The sequence below is a fragment of the Petromyzon marinus genome, chromosome 39, assembly GCF_048934315.1.
Source record: "Petromyzon marinus isolate PM22_M1 ecotype Great Lakes invasive population chromosome 39, UKy_Petmar_22M1.pri1.0, whole genome shotgun sequence".
Lineage (NCBI taxonomy): Eukaryota > Metazoa > Chordata > Hyperoartia > Petromyzontiformes > Petromyzontidae > Petromyzon > Petromyzon marinus.
In genome coordinates, this window is record NC_133705.1 from 12,324,639 (window position 1) to 12,331,584 (window position 6,946).

The 6,946-nt window shown below is 42.8% G+C and overlaps 1 long non-coding RNA gene across 1 annotated transcript in view; it reads left to right on the forward strand.

The window, feature by feature from the left end:
- The window catches only part of LOC142930488 (uncharacterized), a 111,822-nt gene extending 105,557 nt beyond the window's left edge, over positions 1 to 6,265 (forward strand). The window contains exon 4 of the long non-coding RNA XR_012946413.1: positions 2,804 to 6,265. This is a non-coding gene — a long non-coding RNA (uncharacterized LOC142930488). The remainder of the gene's footprint in view (positions 1 to 2,803) is intronic.
- Positions 6,266 to 6,946: the final 681 nt, after the last annotated feature.

Here is a 6,946-nt window from a genome sequence, read left to right on the forward strand (position 1 = left end):
GCATTAAAAAAAATCCGTTATCGAAAAATTCTACTTTAAATAGTGAATCGTGTACAGCTCGTCGAGATGACTCGATTGCCGCATCGACTATCATCAACAGACTAAAAATGACTACATCACGGACATTATGCGAGAGCCAGGCTACGATGATGGAACCCCGGGGGACCGCCATAAGGTTCAATTGAACTCTGCCCACTGGTGGTTCATGTGCAGTGCCACATCGCTGCATTAACAAACGCTTCTCAAGCTTAATTAACGGCAAAGCTTTCTCAGCTGTAGTTGACAAGCTGAAAACACCTCCTTAAATCAATCAATCAACCAATGCTTTAAAAAAAACCCCACATCAACAGATGTGCTCTCCACCACTCTCACTGCGCATCAAATGACATGGAGTGATTGTTTGGGGGTGGAGCATTGGCGTAATTCCCACTGCTCTCTGAACCCAGCCCACACCCCTTGAGCTAACGCTCTCCACCCATGGGTAGCATCGGTTGCGAGTGAGAACAGAACCGGTTCGAGACCCTCACCGAGGAACCCGCAAACGAGGCTCAAAAGAAAGCTGTCTCTGGTGTGGACCAATCAGTTTCAAAGACAATGCCACATATATTATCAGAGTACGTTTTTTTTGTTTGCGTTCTGACCACAAGTATTGCGGTTAATGCAGACATGATTCCTTGTTAAAAGGTTTCAGTTTGGTGTTTCGACATCTTAACACAGCTGTTTTGTTGCCAGAAAAAAAGAGGGAAAAACCCTATGATCACGTTATTATTATTAATGCTTGATCGTTTCAGAGAGGATTAAATATCGGCCGTTCTATAGGATTCGGGGGAGGTGGGGGGGGGTGTGCGTCAGGCGTACGTACCCAGGTGTGTGGGGGGAGGGGGTGTAAAAAGTCCGCGTGCGTACAGGGAGGAGGGTAGGGGTCAAGTTTTGACAGATTTTTGCGTACCTACTCAATGGGTAGCCCCCAGTAGGGCAGGCTGTTTGAGCAGTGGGAGTAGCGAAGAGAGATTGAGCAGATAAACGCGTAGGCTCTGCAGCAACACCGGTGTGCTTTCCTAGTAACGAATTGGCACGTTCTGTTTACGTGACACAACCTCACTAATTGGCTGTGTCGGGTGTTGGCAGGTTTAATGACACATTTATATTTATGCGATCTAACCCCCCCCCCCCCAAAAAAAAAAAACCCTCTATTATGGATGATATTGAGTTGTCCAAAACAATGCTCACGAATGTCGTACCGGACTGAAATCCGGAGAGGAGGCTGCTGACAGATAAATAGATGATAAGAAAAACAAATGCGCGTCAAGGGGGACATTTGAAAGAGGGCGCGTGGAGTCGTGAGGCTTGAAACGCCAGACTTGTGCCTAGGATGTTCACGCGTTCCAAGACATTTTAATGGGTAATTGCCATTTGAGAAATTTCTTATAATTTACATATGCATGTATTGCAAAATGGATAAAAAAAAACTAAAATGGCAAAATCACGTACGTACAGTAAGTATGTTGAGCTTTTTTCGCACCGTACGTAGCCCAACCGTGCTAATTGGAGGTTGATGATAGTCAAGTGGACAATGTACGGCCCATGGTCGACCCACTGAGAGAATGAAGGGCCCTCGCTATGCCACGTTGGTTCATCTTGGGCGTTGTTGGACCTGCCTTGGCTTTCGATACCTCCCTGAGAATAGGTGCATTCTGGGTGGTTTGGTACTTTCCATAAATAGGCATAGACGGTCAAGTAAAGTATGTTTGTGCATATTTGTAATAATTGGTGTTAACTTTATGACAATATAGGAAAAGTGTTTTCTTAATATTTAGCAATGATGCATCTATGACCACTTAACATTTTTATTGTGTCACTAGTCATCTTTATTGTTCACTTGAGAAAATATTTAAATTTAATTTAATTCCAGGCAATAAACAACCGGTTGCGTGATTAATGCTAATTTTCATAAAAATTAATGCTTCCTTTCAAGGATTATGTATTTTTGCTAAATCATCTTTTAACTAAGTAATTTATTTAACAGTGTGCCTGTGGCCCACACATCACACATGATTGGATTTTATTGAGTGATGACTTTCTATATAAATGGCTATTAACATTCACATCATGCATCAAAATACGCAACAATATATTTTGTGTCCGTTAAATATACCAGCGAACATACAGGTCACGTATATTGTGATGCTAATTTAATTACCGGAATTGAATAAAAACCCACTTTAATTCCCTGCATTGAAGATGAACAAAACACAGTGGTGCATAATCCCACAGGTGGACATTTAATTACTTAACTTCAAATCTTGAAGCTGCTTATCTGTTAAATATTGTGTACATTGCTTAGCTGGAATAATCGGAATGCATTAAAATCTTACAAAAGCATTTTCGCTGTTGAAGACACCCAACACTGTAGTTGTTGCACGAGGCTGTGTGTTCTATATTACCGTATTTATTATTTACAAGTGCTCTCAAAAGTATTACCGCACAGTGGTGTTGTCGTTTGCCATCTCCATAGCCATTGTTATAATTAGCAGCTTCAACATCATCTAAAAAAAACAACAATCTATTATTATTATTTTTAACACCAGTTCAGAAACACAAAGTGCTACGGGGTCCAAATGCTCCCACTGTTACCGGAAGATCCGATCACAGTCGGTGACCCCCAGCTGTGATCTTTGGAGCGACACAGAGAGAGGGAAGAGGCAAGGGACAAGGATAAGGCGGAAGACGAGAGAGGGGCAATGACCATCAACCGAATATTTTTGTTGGTAATTCAAAACCTTGGTAATTCTAAATATTGCAGGAGGCGTGGGGAAGCGCTCTGTTGTTGTGAGCCATTTCGCCGACACCAATGGGAAGGGAGCGATCCTGCATCAAGAAGCCTCAACCTAACTGATCTCGTGCATTAATTGCAGTTTTCTGACGCTTTTGCACCGTCATTTTTCAAGAACACCAACACACAACCCTCTAACACCCCAATAATAGCAACAAACATGACAACACTGTGCAAAGTTTTGCATAATGTTGCTTCGAGAGCAAATATTTAATGTCACCAAATGTAATGGAATTGTAAAACAGTATTTGCACTCTATTATAATGTATAAAAAAATGTTCCGTTAAATCGTTTCTCAATCCGCTTGTCCTGGTGGGGGTCGCGGCAGCAGCAGCGTGTTGAGTCGTGGCGGTCCAGAACTCTTTTTCCCTGGTGACAGACTCCAGCACTACTACACTATACACTACTACACAATAAACTGCACAAAACACTACTATACACTACCGCACTATACACCATACACTACTATAAACCAGTGACGTGCGGTGAGGTCAATGGCTGGGGAGGCACTGGCTAGTGTCAGAGCCAGATTCACACACGGAGGGCGGCGTGGCCTCACTGAAGGGGGCGTGGCCTCACGGGGGGGCGTGTCCTCTCTGAGGGGGGCGTGTTAGAGACATCCCCCTCAGTGAGGCAGATGTGATAGCTGCCTCCCCTGGTGCTTTTTCATTGCAGTTTCATGACGAGACCAGCGAGCCTAAATATCTTTATACACATACGTGAAATAAGTTACCTGGAGTATGGAAGGCAAGGACATGAAATGAAGGGATCTACAAACATTACATTGGTGACATACTGAGATAGTAACAGGCACACGCTTATTGCCCGCGCTCCATCCAGTTACTGAGGGGTTGCGCAATCAGAGGGGAGGCTGAGCTCGTCACTGCCTCACCTAAAGTCTCTTCCTGTATTTGCAGCGGAGATCTGCAAATTTGGCGATTTTGACTATAAAAATGATTGGAATTGTACAGAAATGACATTTATAACACAGATCAGTGGAAAAATCAGAATATTTATTTGATTTGATTATTCTTTTGTTTAACTTTTAGTAACAGCTATTTTAATTGGAGTATGACAGGTGAGGCTCTGCCTCCCCTGCCTCGCCTGACCGCACGTCCCTGATATACACTACTACACTATACACTACTATATACTACACTATACACTACACTATACACTACTATACACTACACTACTCTACACTACTATACACTACTATACACTATACACTACTATACACTATACACTACTATACACTATACTATACACTACTATACACTACTCTACACTACTATACACTACACTATACACTACACTACTGTACACAGACTTTAGCTCTTCCTGGGAAATTCCTAGGCGTTCCCAGGCCAGCCGAGCGACATCGTCCCGCCAGCATCGTCTTCTGGCTCCCCGAGGTCTTCGCCCAAGAAAATGAACAACAACAATCGACGGTATCATTGTTGTTATCGTGTGACGGATTCAGCAAGCATGCCAATTTTTTTATTCCACAAAGTGAATGCGCAGACTGCCTGCTGGTTTTATTGCATGAGACAAAGTGAGTACAAATATCGCGTTAATGAAATGAGCAATGCACCAGATTTATCTTGGCTCTTAACATCCTTTGGCTTTGCGGATTAATATATTCCAATTGATTTCTTTTAAACTTCGAAAATTGTGCATGTGACAACACAGTACGTATAAAATTGCGTGTTTTTTTTATTTTGCCAAAATATTATTTAATTTCAATCAGGGTATCCCTTTTTAGTCAGCATGTAAACGATGCACCAATTCATCAAATAAAATTGATTATTTACAATTACAATTCATACGGTGGAATTCTATATGTGGGAAAAAACGATGATTTACGGTGTATGCCTGTGCATCATTTCAGCCGGAGCTGTCTAGGGCTGATGTCCTGAAAATATCCCCCCTCCCTCTCCGCAACCTAATGAGACATCAAGCCCTCGATGAATGTACATTATCTTACATTGCATTGAACTGTTACAGTTAGGCTAAAAGAGTAGAAAAAAGTGTTAAAAGAAGATGAAACGACTAATACAACACATGTTAGTTGAATTTAATCGGGATTGGGTGATGGGGTTGAGGGGTATACAGGTGTGCCGAATTCACAAGAAACACTAATACCTACGTTGTGATGGTTGTGTTACGGATATGTAATGGTACTCACATTCATAACCTGAAGCTACACAGTCCTTAAATTAAGGAGGTGGACTGGTGGCGCAGTGGTTAGCGCACTTCACTATGAACTCGACAAACTGAGTTCGGTTCTGGGCCAAGGCTAACATCAGTGGCGAGTGACCAGTGCCGGATTATCCTCGTAGCAAAAACAGCAAATGCTACGGGTCCCGCACTTTCAAGGGCCCCGCGCTAAATTATTTCAAGCTATCAATTCCGGTTCAGTGATTCTGCACTTGCTCTTACTATAGTACTATACTGCCTTCAACTTTTATGAACGACTGGGTATTTAAGGTTCGCGATTTGTCGTATTATCTGGCTGTATAGCAAATAAGAAAATGCAATTTCTTTACTATCAAAGTAAAAAAATCGTATTTTAATATTAATGTTGTTTTAATTTAGGTCCCCTTTATAACATATGCGACAGGCCCCGCACAAGCTTAATCCGGCACTGCGAATGACATAAAAAAGGTAGATGACAATTAATTAAATAAATAGTATATTTCTAGACTGCTGCTGTGGTGTAATAATTAGCACACTTGGCTTGCACTCCAGAAGGTCATTGTAGGGCAGTTGAAACGATGGAAAGTTTCTTAAATCATCCATAATACAGGTGTTTTGTTCTTAAATCACCCACGTCTGTCCACGCAGCAGTATACATGGGTACAAGGCGCTTGGTCCATCAGTAAGTCGCGTGTTGTGGCATGCACTGTAGGTCCTCCAACCTCTTCCAAGATGTCTGGCTAGTGTGGAGGAGTAGAGCAAAATACCCTCCAGTGGTGCTTTTAATAACGTTTTTTTTTTTAGCAATTGCTTGCTAACGCCACCAGCAGTGGCGTGAGCAAGCAATTGCAAGGCTGCACCTTTACCTGCAGGAAATTTTAAGTAAAGCTTTAAAGTATCGATAGACGCCGTCATGACCGTCACAGTTTGGGAGATCAACAGTGTCGATATTTTCCAGGATGTATTTTTTTGCGCGAATCCTGATGTTGCCAAGTTTACTGTAAAATAAACGTGCGTCTTATTTTGGTTTCCAAAATACGGAACATTAACAATTTAAGCCCGGAGTATAAATCACCGCGTGGCAGCTGTGAAGAATGTCTCTGGGATCAATAGTGTCGTGTTTTCATGTACCGCGGGGTGATTTCAGTGCAAGAGTGTGCCTGTTGTTATTTTCCTTGTGTTTCTTTGACAAATGCAAGAGATGACTGGATTAAAAAAGAAAAAGCAATTCAACGACACTTCTCTCGGGGATTAATCACAGCTTCGGTAACCCCGCGTACACGTGGCGGTACAAGATTGGAGAAGGCAGAGGGAGTTGGGCCCTGCGATGATTCACTCTCCCACGAGTTGCTGAACACAGGGCCCAAAGAGGCCGAAACGCCAAGCAGCCAGAAAACAACAACAGCTGACAACGTTTCTTGAATTGAGCGGGATTATTTCTAAGAATTTGGGGAGATCAGAAGGCTTATATCCAGTGTGAGGGAAGACGCAAACAGAAGCGACCTGCAGGATGGTTGTTACGAACGCGGTATGGGTGAGATGACACAGTCGAGTGGGCCGAGTCTTCTTCGACACGGGTGGAGGAATCGATGAGTGAAGGTCTACGGAAAGAGTCTTAACCATGGTAGTAGCGATAGAGGAGTGATAAGGAGGTGACTGAGCACAGGTGAGCGAGTGACTGGAGTGAGTTGGTGAGTGCTGCATCATCAATGAACCTGACCGCTTCACATCGATCGTCATGACTCGTGGTCTTTGATTCTTGGTTCAGTTCCAGAACCAATGATTTTTGTCACCGAGTTTGCTATTATTTCTCGTTTGTTCTGTGTCAATCCCATTTTCCCTCGCTCCTCCGTTAACCTACTTGTAACGTCAGCGCGTCATTTTCATGCAAGGGCAATACATCACATCGGCAAT